This window comes from Puma concolor, chromosome C2 (genome assembly GCF_028749965.1).
Source record: "Puma concolor isolate L17-30 chromosome C2, mPumCon1.1.hap2, whole genome shotgun sequence".
In the NCBI taxonomy this organism is placed as follows: domain Eukaryota; kingdom Metazoa; phylum Chordata; class Mammalia; order Carnivora; family Felidae; genus Puma; species Puma concolor.
The window spans coordinates 144234503-144250914 of record NC_141675.1 but is presented as its reverse complement, the minus strand read 5'-3'; the positions used below and the strand labels follow the sequence as shown (position 1 = coordinate 144250914).

General features: G+C 39.2%; 2 long non-coding RNA genes across 2 annotated transcripts in view; one reads left to right on the top strand and one right to left on the bottom strand.

The window, feature by feature from the left end:
* The window catches only part of LOC147577573 (uncharacterized), a 16496-nt gene extending 13958 nt beyond the window's left edge, over window positions 1–2538 (bottom strand). The window contains exon 1 of the long non-coding RNA XR_015240408.1: window positions 2395–2538. This is a non-coding gene — a long non-coding RNA (uncharacterized LOC147577573). The remainder of the gene's footprint in view (window positions 1–2394) is intronic.
* LOC147577572 (uncharacterized) lies at window positions 1351–16412 on the top strand. Its single transcript, XR_015240407.1, has 2 exons — window positions 1351–2480; window positions 15210–16412. It is a non-coding gene; the product is annotated as an uncharacterized LOC147577572 (long non-coding RNA).

Genomic DNA, 16412 nt, shown 5'->3' with positions numbered 1-16412 from the left:
TTGTTGTGTAATATTGTCAGTATCTCATTGCCCCAAGAAGTTACGTGGTTGAGGCAAGAGTCAGAGTGGGAATATACTCAAGTGGAAAATGCAGTGGATGTAGGGAGAGGTGAAGAATTGGGGGCACATTTGCAATCTATTGGGGGTAAATGCTAGAAGTAAAACTGCTGTGTTAAGGAACCTGCATAATTTTAAAGTTTGGTTGTCTTCCTGAAAAGCACCAATTTACGTTATTATCGAGGTTGTATGAAAGTATCCATTACTCTATACTTTCACCAGCACAAGAAAAAAATAGCATATTATGTATTGACCTACCATTAAGTTTATTTAATTTACAGAGAGGTTGGACTTTTTAAAGGCAACAGCAGCTTTATTGAGGTGTAATTCACACACCGTATAATTTATCCACTTTTATTATTATTTTTTAATGTTTATTTATTTTTGAGAGAGAGAGAGAGAGAGACCAAGCATGAGCAGGGGAGGGGCAGAGAGAAAGAGAGAGAAGGAGGCACAGAATCTGAAGCAGGCTCCAGGCTCTGAGCTGTCAGCACAGAGCCCAACATGGGGCTTGAACCCACAAACTGTGAGATCATGACATGAGCAGAAGTCAGATGCTGAACTGACTGGGCCACCCAGGTGCCCCACCAATTCACTCGTTTGAAGTGTACAATTCATTGGCTTTTAGTATACTCCCAGAGTTGTGCAACCATCACCATAATTTTGGAACATTTTATATTCCCTTAAAAGAAATCCCATATTCATTAGCCATCACTCTTCATTTATCCCCATGGACATTTAAAAATTGTAAAAATTCAGGGACACCTGGATAGCTCAGTTGCTATCTGACTTCGGCTCAGGTCATGATCTTGCAGTTTGTGAGATCGAGCCCTGTGTCAGGGTCTGTGCTGACAGCTCAGAGCCTGGAACCTGCTTCAGACTCTGTGCCTCCCTCTCTGCCCCTCCCCTGCTTGTACTCTGTCTCTCTCTGTCTCTCTCAAAAATAAATAAACATTAAAAAATTAAAATAAATTGTAAAAATTCAAAAGTTCTCTCTCTATGAGTTTATAAATTAAGCATACTAAACTTTTTCCATCACATATATTACAATTATTACCTAAGTTTTTAGAAACTATTTGTTTCTCCTTTTGTGATATGTAGAAGTTTTAATTTTTTATTTAAGTATCCATATTTTCTGTTTGAATAGGTATAATTAGATGTAGATTGGTGAAAACACAAGATAATGCATTTATGGATAACTTTCCTGAACTTTATGTATATATTGAATGAACTGGATTTGTTGCTTTTAACTAGGAGGGGAACCTAGGTCTTGACTGTTTCACAAAGATACAAGTCTGTGTTAGTCAGGGTTCGCCAAAGAAACAGTCAATAGTATACATATATATGTGTGTGTATTTACATTTATACATGTAAAAGAAGGCATTGGTTCACCTAGTTATGAGAAGTCCCACAATCTGCCATCTCCGTCTGGAGACCCAGAAGAGCTGGGGGTGTAGTTCAAAGCCCTGAGAACCAGAGAGTCAATGGTGTAGATTCTGGTCTGGTTCTGAAGGCCTGAGAACCAGGATTACTGAGGGCAGAAAAAGATCTGTATTCTAGCTCAAGATACAAGAAAGAGAGAGAATTCAATTTTCCTCCACCTTTTTTTTTTTTTTTTTTTTTCTGTTCAGGTTTTCAACAGGTTGGATGATGTGCACCCATATTGGGAGGGCCATCTGCTTCACTCAGCTCACCAATTCAGATGTAATATTTTCTGGAAATACCCTTATAGACATATAATATTGAAATGATATTTAATGAGTTATCTACATATCCCTTCATCTAGCAAAGTTGACACATAAAATAACCATCATAAGGCATCATAAGGTCCATTTCTTTGGCCTAAATGCTTATAAATGTTGAGCATCAAAAGCAAGTATTTTGGACACACGATATTTTGAAAATATTTTGAACACATATTTTCCTAAAGTTATGTATAAATTATGTATAATGCACATACTGGATTATTAGGTGCAGTTCTGTTCTTCATGTCAAATAAAATTATTGAAATAAGAAATTGACCAAAAGAAATAAAGAGCCTCTCAACAGACCATGCTGCAAAGATTAGGACTATTCAATTTTGAAAAGTCAGAAGGGAATATGGCTAAGAGGTGATAAACAGTGACATTGATATTTGAGCAGCATTTTCATTTTGGAGGAAGTAGTTTTTGTATTAAGACAAAACGAGATAGTCTAACAGAACTGTACAGTAAAAAATCAACTTTGCAGTTTGTCTGTACCTTGCACATTCCAAAGAAAGATGGACCTTTGCCTCGCTCCTGGAAGGCAACCTCTGAGCCCTTGGAATATCCTGCTCGATAAGAGTGTCTTTGTTACCTGGTGGTGGTATCAGCTTGACCTGTGGAGGAACTGGAGGCCGAAGGTCAGTCCCATGGGCAGTTCGCCTGGACACCAAAGCTCAGGTGAGCCTTCCTGGTTGGCAACACTGTCTGCGTGTCGTCTCACATTGTAACAGGGAGAATTAGGCTGGTCACATGCATGAACTGTAAGAGAACTAGAAGCATGTACTTGGTTTCTGCTGGAGTTTGCTCTATGTACCTTTTTCCATTGCTGACTTCAATCTGAATCCTCTTGCTATATAATAAACTATAATTGTAACATGACAGGTTTTCTGAGATCTGTGAGTACTTCCAGTGAATCACTGAAGACCTCACAGGAACATACCTGGAAAACTCTAGCATGGGTTCACGGGTGGTCACATGCCCTGTTTAATTGATGATGATGTTAGAGATTGGTGAATAGGCTGCACATCTCTAAAGTTAAACATACATAACAGGAGGCATACAAAACTGCATTCTAATCTTAAGGGAGTTCCCTGAGTTGATAAGGAATTCACCTGTAGGTAGGAGTCATGCAAGGGAAGTGTGCTTTAAATTAGATGTTATAAGGTGCCTCGTTAATATCTGCCGACCTATTCCTGGGTGAATATATCCCATGTTCCTTGAGACAGGCCTTGGAAAAAATCTGAAAAGTAAAATAGTAAAAGCCACCTTAGTAGAAGTTATTTAGGAACCAGAGAGAGGAAGGACCATGCTTTTGGGAATCTCTGGAGATCTATAAACATGATGAGAAAGCTCTTGCTGTCTCAGTGAAAAGCCTTGACTGCACAAAAGTGCAGCCTGCCTGGAGGCCCTGGTGATGCATGAGTGATGTCACTGAGTGGTGATGTCACAGTCATAGCTCAGGAACAATACCAGGGAAGGTTCAAGAGTCAGAGAAGCAGAGGCAGGTAAAGATGACCAGCAGGCGACGAAGATGTCAAACACAGCCACAGAAGAACTGTAATGGTGACTTAGAGCAATTCCTGTCTCCCAGGACTCTTCCAGGGGTTTGGGGCTTGAGGGATTTGAACAACTTCTTTGCTGCATAGACAATGAGTGTGATCACTGTAGTGAGTAAAACCTTAGTTTTAACTAAATATTATGGTGATATCTTTGAATCTTAAGGTTTGAAGGAAGTTTGGAAGTTGTCTAACTCAGTCTCCCAAAGTCACCCAAGCAGAAGCCGATGGGGTCTCATTTGCCACATCAGTACCTGATCCAGAGCGATGGCGCATCTGATGAGAATCCAATTCTTATTGGATACTGAGGCTTTTCTTGCTATGGGTAGTTATAGTTAGAGGTTTTTTGTTTGTTTGTTTAGAGTGTCACACATGCTTTGTGGGCAGAGGGTGTCACATGTCACATGTCTAAGAGAAAGTATGTGCCAACTAAAGGAGAAATTCTCAGGCAACAGCAGTGTTAACTTCAGGAATAAGTGCATTTTTTAAATTATGAAGAAAATATTTAAGTAAGCCTCTCTTGCATACCCAAAGGAGGCCAGGAGCTAAGTCTCAGGTAGGTGTGCGGAGTAACATTCCTCCACCTTATAAAGAAATAGACATCTTGAAATTGTCCCCTCATGCTTGGGATGTTGGGAACCGGAAGGAGAGGGATGTTGGGGAAGGTCTGGAGAGGAAGCGCTGGGCAGACATGGCAGGCGCCCATGGCCCAAGGAGAGATAGGACCCATGAGAAATACATGGGGAGTGGCTAAGAATTTCAGGAATAGGGTGTCTGAGAATTCAGTTTGAAGTTCTTATTTTACTGCCTGGTGTGTTGTGTCCCTTACCAAAGCATAATTTTCAAAAACCTAAAATCATGATTGTGTTACAAGAATTTTATTTCATTCATAGCTTAAAATCATGTGTTTAAAGGATAATTTGAAGAGCACACACACACACACACACACACACACACACACACACACATTTAGGTAATCAGGAATGTCAAATAGATGCAAAATTGAGTGATATTCTACAGGGGAATAAAGTGTAAGGCTTGAGAACATCATTTTTACAGGATGGAAGTCAATTGTATTTCTCCTAGATAAAATTCAAATATGTCCTTCTTAGTTTCTATAGCTTACTCCTTCAGAGTTGTAAGATAGCCTAGTCAGTGAAGACAGTGCATACCCCCTGGAGGTTCTGGTAGACAGAGCCAGCACTGCAGGGAAAGGGCACCCAGCAATTACTTTTGCAATTACTGTGCCCCGTTTCCAAGTCTTTGACATCCCCCTGAAACCTTCAACCGTCCATAAAACTCTGTGTTTTTTTAAAAAAATTTTAAATGTTTATTTACTTTTGAGTGAGACACAGAGACAGAGAGAGACAGAGAGAGCACGAGCAGAGGAGGAGCAGAGAGAGAGGGAGACACAGAATTGGAAGCAGGCTCCAGGCTCTGAGCTGTCAGCACAGAGCCCGACATGGGGCTTGAACTCACTGATGGTGAGATCATGACCTGAGCTGAAGTTGGATGCTCAACCAACTGAGCCACCAGGTGCCCCCATAAAACTCTGTTATAGCCACCACATTTTAATGGTGCTTTGTAAAAATGAAAGTGGGATGAATGTGGACAAATGTCGGTAAAGCAAGACCAAAGAAAACAGCACGTAGAGAACACCAGATTGTAAGTGGATACCAAGACTCAAGCTGAGAGTGGGGCTAGAGTAGAAATCCTCAGGCATCTCAAGGAAAAAATCTGGCCTTTGTGGCATTTGGGAGGGGGTATTAATTTTATTTGGATAATAAAGTAAAGGAAGATCTCAGAAGGCTGGCAGGCTAATGGACATTTGTGTTGATAGATTTTTTGGAAAGTAGAATTTGTGAGAGAGGAGGAGAGACTTTAAGTGAACTCGGATATTTTCCTTCCCATTAATAACTCTTTTTTAGGGTTTTAAGAAAGATAGCACATGATAATTAAAAACATTTTTATGGATCATACATATCAGTAAAAATAAATCAGTAAAATGCAAACAACAAAATTTATAGAAATCAATGAATATGTAAAAAAAAATTAATAAAAATATATTTATTGAGAAGTCTCATTCACATTCTGGTTCCTGTTCATCCTATGAGGGTAGCTTTTTATTAAATTTCTACATATCCCCCTGTTGTTTTTATGGAGATATATAGACTATTTTTCTCTCTGTTTAACAAAACGTTAGCATTCTTTATGCTGTTTTGCATCTTACTTTTAATTTAATGTATCTTGGAAATCTTTCCATGTCACTGCCTACAGGTCTTCCTCATTCTTTTTGGCTGCTGTATAATATACCATTATGCAAATGTACTATAGCTTATTTTATTTTAAAAATGGACACGTGGGTTTTCAGTCTTTTTTAAAATTTTAATACTTAGTTAACATATAGTGCAATATTGGTTTTAGGAGTAGAATTCTGTGATTCATCACTTACATGTAACAGTGCTCATCACAGGTGCCCTCCTTAGTACCCATCACCCATCTAGCCCATCTCCCACCTCCCTCCCTCTGTCAACCCATAATTTGTTCCCTATCATTAAGAATCTCTTGTGGTTTGTTTCCCTCTCTCCTCTTCCCTGCTCCTTCCCATATGTTCATCTGTTTTGTTTCTTAAATTCCACATATGAGTGAAATCATATGGTATTTGTATTTCTCTGATTGACTTATCTTGCTTAGCATAGTACATTCTAGCTCCATCCACATCATTGCAAATGGCAAGATTTCATTCTTTTTTATGGCTACACAGTATTCCTTTGTATATGTATACCCCATCTTCTTTATCCATTTGTCCGTCGATGGACATTTGGGCTCTCTCCATAGTTTGACTGTTGTTGATAATGCTGCTATAAATATTGGGTGCATGTTCCCCTTCAAATCTGTATTTTTGTATCCTTTAGGTAAATACCTAATAGTGCAATTGCTGAATTGTAGAGTAGTTCTATTTTTAGGCTTTAGTTTTTTGAGGAACCTCCATACTTTTCTCCAGATGTTTTCAGTCTTTTTACATTAAGTATCATGCTACAGTAAATAACCTTGAACATGCAACATTTCCCATGAGTGCAGGTATAACTGTTAGATAAATTCCCAGTAGCGGGATTGCTGGGACAAAGGCTAGGTGTCCTATAGTTAGTTGCATTTTGGTAATTACCCTCTTATAGGGGTTGTGCGCCCTTGTACTTTTTTTAGTAATAATGAGAAGAGGGCATGATTCCCCATGGCCTTGTGGTGCTGGATAGCTTCTCCTGATCTACGCTTTAGCATTCTCCATACTGATCTAGGCCATCAGAGGCTAATTTTAATGTTCATCATTAAGAAACTACCTTGTCTCAGGCTCTGTGCTGACTGCATAGAGCCTGGAGCCTGCTTTGAATTCTGTGTCTCCCTCTCTCTCTGCTCCTCCCCCACTCATGCTCTGTCTCTCTCCTTCAAAAATAAATTAAAAAACATTAAAAATAATTTTTAAAAAGAGACTACCTTGTCCTACAGCATCTTGTTGGGTTCATTTAATGAATGGAAGATGAAGAGGCTGGAGAGGGAAGAGAGAGAGATCATGGAGCTTGTTATCATTTCTTTTCATAGGTTTCTGTGGGTTGACTGACTCCCTTTACCAAAGACCCCAGCTCTGTCTCCTACTTCTGTTGTCTCTGGGTTCTGGTAGTTGCTTACTGTCTTTGCTCCTTCAGGCCTCAAGGTGGTAGTAACTTTCAGCTTTTGTTAATTTCTCTGCCTGCTGGGTCCCCTTAGCTCTGTAAGTATTCTTTTTGTAAATAGTCACCCCATTTAAATGTGCCCTGTATTTCATTAAATGACCTTGACTGGAACATATGCCAACAGAGTATGTGGCTAAACTTTAATTGACAAGCTGATATGCGAGACTGGTATTTAAGTCTAAGTTTTAACTTGTTTTTATTGTACTATGAGAGGCTGAGCATCTTTTCATAAGTGTAAGTGCCATTTATAATTTTTTAATTCTGTGAATTACTTATTTCCTTTGTCCATTTTATTCACTTATGTATTCATTTATACCTGTAAATTCATTTATAGATTATTCTGGAATATTTTTGTTTTATTTTTTCATATACATATTTTTTATTCATTTGGAGGTTTTCTGGTTATGGTGTGAGGTATGGATTTGACTTTATATTTTTCTAGAGATTCCTGGAGAAGTGGTAACACATGAATGAAAAAGACCATTTTTCAAAGAATTCTTAGACTTGACCCCAAAACATGATGCATAAAATGAAAGTTGATAAATCAGATTTAATCAGAGTTAAACATTTTTGCTTTGTGAAAACCCATGTGAAAAGGATGAAAAGATAATATATAGACTGGGAGAAAATATTTGGGAACTACATTCCAACAAAAACTTATATCTAGAATACAAAAAATTTTTTCAAAAGTCAACCAAATTCATGTAAAAAATCCAAGTGCAAAATGGCAAAAGATATGAACAGATATGTTAGTGAAGAAGGCATACAGATAGCAAGTAGGCATGTGAACAGGTATTCAACATTATTATATATTAGGAAATGCAAATTAAAACCATGGTAAGATAGCACTACATACCTATCAGAATGGATAGTATATAGTGACCAGAGCAAATGCTAGTGAGGATATAGTGAAACTGAACTACACGTATGTGGCTGGTGGGAATGTGAAATTATACAGCCGTATTGGAGAAGTTTGGCAGTTTCTTATAAAAGAAAACTTCAGGGGCACCTGGGTGGCTCAGTTGATTAAGTGGCCAACTCTTGATTTCAGCTCAGGTCAGGGTCTCATGGTTTATGAGTTTGAGCCCTGCATCCAGCTCTATGCTGACAGTGTGGAGCCTGCTTGGGATTCTCTCTCTCTCCCCCCCCTTTCTCTCTGCCCCCCCTTGTCTGTCTCTCTTTCCAAATAAACTTTAAAAAAATTTAAAAAACTGCAATTTTCATATGACTTAGCAATTCTACTTTGGGGCATTTATTGTAGAAAAATGAAACCTAATATTCATATGAAAACACACACAGTGTTTATAACAGCTTTATTTGTGATACTGTAAAATTAGAATCAGTCTGTCTGCCCTTCAACAAGCAATTGGTAAACTGTGGTGCATACATACTCTGGAATACTACTCAGTAATAAAAAGGAAAAGACTATTGATACACACAACAACTTGGACAAATCTCCAGGGGATTATGCTGAATGAAAAAAAAGCCAGTCCTAAAAAAACATGGCATATTGTGTGACTCTACTTACATAATATTTTGAAGTGACAAAATTTTAGAAATGGGGGACAGCCTAGTGGCTGCCAAGGACTGGAGACATGAGTTGGGGGGGAGGGGAAGTAGGAGAGTGTGGTTATATAAAGACCACATGAGAGATCCTTGTGGGATCTGTTTAGTATCTTGACTGCGATAGTGGGGAGTCCTGCATAGGTGATAAAATCATACTGAACACACACACACACACACACACACACACACACACGCACGCACACACACAAGTACAAGTACAACTGCGGAAATCTGAATAAGGTAGGTAGATTGTGTCAATGTCAATCATATTTTACTATTTTGCAGAATGTTGTCATTGAGGGAAATCTGGCAAAGTGAACAAAGGAACTCTCTGTATTATTTTATATACTGCATGCGAATTTAGAATTATCTCAATAAAAATTTCATTTAAGAAAGTTTTTTATTCCTGTAGATTTGAGATTCCAACTTTTTCATGAATTAAATTCCCTATATATTTATGCCTTTCCTAGATTTTATATTTTATTTTAATTGGTCTTATGTATGGACAACATGAAGATTTTGAACTTGCCGTTTCTGAAAGATGGCTGATTTATAAATAGATATTTTGAAATTTCACTTATTACATCACCACCTATGGTAAATTATTTCCAAAAATGGCTCCAACGATCTGTCTTACATGCCCTTTTTCTACTCCTTCCATCAAGAGCCGGAGCATGTTTCCTCTTCTCTTCTCTTTGCTTCATGTCTAGCCTTGTGACTAGCAATGGCCAATAGAAAGGCAGAAATCATGATGTGTGATTTCTGGTTCAGGGACTTAGAAGGCCTTGCAGGCTCCCTTTTTGCTCTCTTAGTAACAAGTCACATGGAAAGGGCGTCAAGATAGACTAAATTTTGGGAAACCAGTTGGAGAGAAGGTGGTTCCAGCCTTCCATCTTTGCTTAAGCGAAGACATGTGAGTGAGACCATCTTGGACTTTTCAGCTCAGCTCAGTCACCAACTGAATTAAGCCTCATGTGGGTCCAAGTAAGAGAAGCAGAAGAACCACCCAGTCAATATGTGGAATCATGGGAAATAAATCAGTATTATTTTAAGCCAGTAAAATTTGGGGTGGTTGGTTATGCAACAATAGATTCTTTCTTTCTTTCTTTCTTTCTTTCTTTCTTTCTTTCTTTCTTTCTTTCTTTCTTTCTTTCTTTCTTCCTTTCTTTCTTAATTTCTTTCCTTCCTTCCTTCCTTCTTTTTTCTTTCTCTTTCTTTCTTTTTAAACTTGTTTTCTTTTAATTTCTATTTAATTTTGAGAAAGACAGAGACAGAGAGTGAGCAGGGGTGGGGCAGAGAGACGGAGGGAGACACAGAATCCAAAGCAGGCTCCAAGCTCTGAGCTGTCAGCACAGAGCCCAACGTGGGGCTCGAACTCACAGACCTTGAGACCATGACCTGAGCTGAAGTCGGACGCTTAACCGACTGAGCCACCCAGGTGCCTCAACAATTGATAATTTATACATGTAAATATAATAGGCATAATTTATAGGTTAAGATGAAGACTTTTCAATTAAATTCATTTTTATTGAATACTATGTGACCAGCCATAACACAGGCAATTTAAGGGATACATTAGACGAGATCATATATATATATATAAATGGTCTTTTTAGGTGGTAAAGGACTTTTATGTTTAAGATCATTTTCATTATTTGTCATAAGAGGAGCAGTTAAGGGAAAATGGGAATTGAAGAAGAATGGAGAGGGCTAAAAGGGAAAAGGCAGATGGGGAAATGAAAGTCAGAGAAGAGAGAAAATGGTGCCAAATTATTATGAAAAGTGGTGAGGTGTGGGGAAAGGAGAGACAGGGAGATGAATGGGCAAGAGACATGAGAAAAAGCATTGAGGGGGAGGAAAAGGCAGCAGCAGACAAAAGTTGGAAAGATATTGAGACAAGCTTGTCCGAAGAGAAAACCATGCTTATCACATCTTGCATGCGGATTTCAGAAAAAAAATTTGTTCTGCCTCTTGAAAATTTGATATCCAAGAAAATTATGTGAAACCTAGAAATTTAGGACAATTCTTTTGTACTGTTGAGAACATTTTCAAACTTCAAAATGTACTTTTTTAAAATAAAGGTTCTAAAGGGATTTCAGAGGTCTTTCTTCAAGTAAAGATGTTATTTAGAATTGGGAAATTTACATTGGAATTTTAATGGTATCTCATATATACAAAAATCCTCATTAACTTTGCTGAATAAATAAATGAATTCACTAGCGAGGCTTTTGAAAATCTCTTTGAAATCAAGCACTGTTTGGCAACCGCATCTTTCATCTTTGGGAGGTCAAGGCCAGTTTCTACTCTAATAGCAAAGGTCCTTCATCTGTGACCAGTCACCTTCTCCTGCCAAATGTACTTTTTAATTCTGTTGTGACCATTGTTTGCTCATCCTAGGCCATCCCATCTCCTTTTCCTTCAGGGCAGAGGGTTGATTTTGTCTTCACGTCACCTCATAAGCACAGAGTAGGTGACAACCTCTATGGATGCAGGGAGTGAATTATGGCTAGTCTAAGGTAATCATGGTGGACTCATTCCCTTTGCAGATATTGACTTCAGGAGGGATATGTGACTAAATCTAGCCAATAGTCCCTGAGGAAAAGTCACCTGGGGTGCTTCTGGAAATTTCCTTCCTAAACACAGTGGAGACATGGGAAGAATCTCCCCTCGTCTTCACTAGATGTTGTGTCTAGAGCTGTCAGCTGATGCTCCTGCAAAAGCCGTATTTTGACTCTAAAGGGAATTATGCTGAGGTCTGAAGGGCCCTGGGGTCTTGATCCAAATTTAGATGCAACTTGAGATAAGTGGGAGAAATACTCTTATTGAAGTAAAACAAATATTGTGAGGGTGCTTATCATCGCTGTGTCACTCAGCAATACATAATTTAGGAACAAAGGAAGTAATGCTTGGTTGTAAAAAATAGTCTTGAAGTAGGAAAATATTTCTGCTTTTAGTGACCTTGATAATGCCCATATGAGATCATCATATCACTAAAGAGAAGGAATAAATAATTGACAGAATTTCAAGGAAGTCTGAACGTTTGTGTCTTAATAATTTTTAGGAGGTAAACTTGATCTACAGATATCTTGATAGAATGCTCCAGGAGGAACTTGAGACCGCCTGAACTTAAAAACCAAGTAGATCTTATGTAGTTAGAAGATGACCCTGTCAACCTCTTTTATTTTGAAGATAAGAAAACTGGGTCTGTGAAGTTAAGTGATTTACCCTCACTTATGTAACTTGCCGAAACCCGGCCGGCACTCGGGCCCATGTCTCTGGGTTTCTAACCAGAGTCATAAATTAAAGAATGCAAATGATGAAGCACCCATGGGAATCTACTCTTCAATTGTGCTTGATTTCTTCCTCTACAAAAATAATGCCACAGCATGTGAAAGATTTGTACCATCCTCGGCATTTGTAAGCAGAATCCCAGCCACAAATTGTAGCCTGGGAGCAGTTTTCCTGCTAGGGGACATCAGGTTTCAGGTCATAGGAAAACAAAATCAAACCAGATTAGCAGGGCTTTAGCCTTCCCGGAGACAGTGGAGAGAGATCAGTACAGCATGTGAGCTGGGCTTTCCCCAGAGATAGTCCCTTTTCTCTGGATTTATTTTTGCAATGACTGTCACCAAGTGAAGCTGGTGACTGAGCTCTGTATTATTACACGATTTCAGTGGCACATTGTATATATTTAAAATGCAGTCATTAGGATAGTTCCTGTCTCCTGCAAAACAAACTCCCTTGCTCACCCAGGACATTCTGGGTAAATATTTTCTGTTAAAACAATCTTTCAGATTTTTTTTTATATTAAAAGACCCTACTATTTTATTTTATTTCTTTATAAGGGTTCAGCTCTATGTCCTTACTGAGCTCTGTGTTTCTAGTTGCCGAAGATACCTACCACATATTAGCTGTTCAAACCTCATTTGTTGATAATAAACGAGGCGGTTGTTAAGTGAGGGAATAAGTGGGGTAGTTTGAAACAAAGTATTTATAGAAGAGCCTACCTTAATTACTTATTAGGTAGCTTGCCTGCAAGCACCTAGAATCAGGCCAAATATCCAGTGTGTTATTCACCCACTTGGAGCGTGGTATCTCGTATGGTCCCAATCCAAGACAGCATATGTATCAGAAAACGTTTTGCTTATCTCCTGGCACTTACTGGCACTCAAACTTAAGTCCAGGGGAGGGAAGGCACTGAAACTATTTGTCTTAACTGATTGAGGTTCGTGTCTCATAACTATTTAAATGAACAAACTACTTCAAACAAACCAAGAGAGCAAGCTGAAAAAGGAATTTCGATCTGATCAAACCTGTTTACGTAATTTGATCAGCGATGATCGACTGTTTGCTAATTCCAGGCTCCTCATCAGTTTCCTGGGATGCAAAATGAGTATGATGGTTGCTGTCTGTTCCACTGAAGGTATTTTAACTCAGGAAGACAGATGCAGACGAATAACTGAAACATAAAGCAAAATGATCATTAAAATGCTTTTTAAAAAATGTTTATTTATTTTTGGGACAGAGAGAGACAGAGCATGAATGGGGGAGGGTCAGAGAGAGAGGGAGACACAGAATCTGAAGCAGGCTCCAGGCTCTGAGCTGTCAGCACAGGGCCCAACTCGGGGCTTGAGGACCGTGAGATCATGACCTGAGCCGAAGTTGGACGCTTAACCGACTGAGCCACCCAGGCGCCCTAAAATGCTTAATGAAGACAAGTAATGTAGTTGGGGAGCAAAGAGGAGCCTTTGGTTTTATGTTGATGGGGATTCAGGGGCAATTCCATGGGGGAAGTGGTATCTGATTTAGGCTTGAGTGATAAGGAGTGGCAAGGAAGGAGAGAAAAGGATACCCCAGGCTCAAAGAATTATATGAACAAAATTTGTCAAACATCATAATTTAAAAAGATATTAAATGAGGTAATAATTATAACATATTCCAGATTTTTCCTTTGCTGTGAGGCAATTAAGTACATTCTAAGGTATAAATAACCTCTACCCAGAATTGGATACAATCTGGAATGCTTTTAAAAAAACTGACATAATGATTAATAGTTCTTATGGTGTTAAGACAGCCTAATTAGCTGTCATAACCAGAGACCAGTCAGGCAACATTTTAAACAAGTTGAATTTGCCCCATAAGAATATTTCAAAGGCCAATTAAAATATTTTCTTCAGTCCATAGCGTGCTTTCAAAGTTTACGTGTACGTACTGTAATGTAAACAAAGATGTTTTCCACTAATGTTGCCTTATTGTCTATCGTTTCCTGACTTTTAGGGCTTGCTTAACATAGGAATGGTTGGGACATATGTTTTATTACTGAAGCCTCTTGAATTTATCTTCTGACTAATTGGGCTTTGCTTTCAGAACCACAGAACAATACATTTTTCTCCATGTTGTCTCTTCCATTTCTGTAAATGTCAGAGAACATGCCATTTGAGTGTGATGGAAATTATTTCACTTTCTCTTGATTTATGGTTAGTGGAGAGTATTTAAGACTGGCATTAGGTTACAGGTTTTTTTTTTTTAATTAAACATTTTCTTCCCTCCTAGAGGATTTTTCATTGCAACAGCATGTTCCAGGGCAACCACTCTCCCCACCCCCAAACATTTTCCTGGGACAAGATTCCAGGAAGCACCAGTCCTGACAGTGAAGGGTGTGGAAATGACAGACAGACAGACTGCTGGGTCACCATTCCCAAAATAGTGCCCTCAGAGCATTTTGTTCCAAGCAAGGTGCTGTCCCCAAAAGAGTTTTCAAAAGTTAGTGTGTTTGTCCTTAGTCACCCTCTCCCTGCTTCCTAAAAGGACTTGGGGTGCCTCCCAGTAAAAGATTAACATAAGTCCAGTAAAATGCACACAAAACAAGAAAAATCCACAACAAAGAATGGGGTAGTGTGTGGGAAGTATGCCAGCTAGACCAAACCCTGAGTGCTGGTGCGGACCTCAGCACTGTTGACATCCAAGGCTGGGTAATTCTTTGCTCTGGGGGTTGTCTTGTGCACTGAGGGATGTTAGCAGCATTCCTGCCCTCTACCCACAAGGTGCCAGTAGCAGCCCCTGGTTTTGACAACCTAAAGTGTCTCTGGACATTACCAAATGTCTCCAAGTCGGGGGTGGGAGGGGGACAAATGACCTCCAACTGAGAACATCTACCCTAGACTAATAAGAAAATATCTGACTTTATACTTCCAGCTCATCTCTCCCTGAACCATAACTCCAGCATACTTCCCAATATGTTCCAATACATTCCAGTACATTCCTTGCCTGGCGTGCTTCCTGTTCACAGGGCACAGTGGCAACCACAGATCGGGATTCAAATCTTGGTTTGCCACTTTCTAGTTATATGGTCGTTTTATCTCGATATCCTTATTTATGAAATGGGAATAATAACATTATTTGTGAGGATGAATTGGTATTGTGTTTCTAAAGTACTTATCACAGTGTCTGGCATAGGGTAACTGCTCTATAAATTCCCGTGAGTATAGAGTGAGGGTCTTTTTTTTAAAAACAAACAAGCAAACAAACTTCTTTCTCCATCTTACGTCACTGCTCAGGTAAGAGAAGAGGGGTGCGCTGGTGCTGAGCTGAGGTGGAGGAAGAGACAGACATGTCACATAATACTACTCAGGAGGTATCCCAGGAAGAGCGCTTGGAAGGATCTTGGTGTTTGTAGACATTTGACTCATCATTGGAAAGCCTCTCTTCCGTTTACCTGGAGACAAAACTGAATAGGTGAGGAAAACTCAAGAAGAGCCCACCAGGAGGGAAACAGGAGCTTAAGGAGACTGGGTGTGGCCATGGGATATAGAGAAGAGGAAAAATTCTATGAATGTTGAGCCTAGTGACCCAGGAGTCAGGAGGTGGGGGAAGGTTTGTGGAATGCACAAGAGTGGAGGAGCCACCCCAAACTGGACCTTTTTGTGAAATCTTCTGTGAGCTGGACAAGCCTTTAAGAATGAATGCTTTGCGGCAGGGATGGCAAGTAAAAATCACTCATTTACAGCGTACTCTAAAGATAAATTCAGGACTCAGTAGTTACTTTTGCCTTATAAGTATTGCCCCACGGTACCCAGGGTGCTGGCTGATGACTTTGATGCCCCCAGATTTAATTATCATGCAACCCATTAGCCCAGAGACGGAGGATGTTTAGTTCAAAACGTCACGCTTGTATGCAGTTCATTCGGTGAAAACCATCGCTCGCAAAGGAAACCGATTTAGAAATGATTCAGAATAGGGAACCTTTATAGTTATGAAGCTCTGAATTTTCATCCTTGGAACTGGACAGTTAAAAGTTGGGCAGAATAATTTTAGTATGTGAAAGCTTTTTCCACATAGGACAAGAAAGCCTTTACCTCATGGATTTTGTGGAGAAAAATTTCAGTTCACTGTTCTCCTGTTTGAATCATTATGACCAAGTAGGAGAGAATGAGGATCTGTTCCAGTGGGAAATATTTAAATTAGGAGGGATTAAAAAATATCTACAATTATTTTGTATCATCTCCAAGGGAACCTCACTTTAATAATATCCTAGGAAATTTCCATCTGGAATAGAAAAGACAATGGAATCCAAATATGGGTGTCCTAGTGCATGCATACAGTGCTGTTAGTAGCCAAACTTCTGGCTTTGTTATGCTTTGTGAAAGTTCTAGTAGATCTTGACCTTCGTTTTTTGGGAGACCTTCAATATGTTACTGAGCTGAAATGTAGGTCCAAATGTTATGTTAGCCCACAGTCCAGAATGAATCTTTTGCAACTTT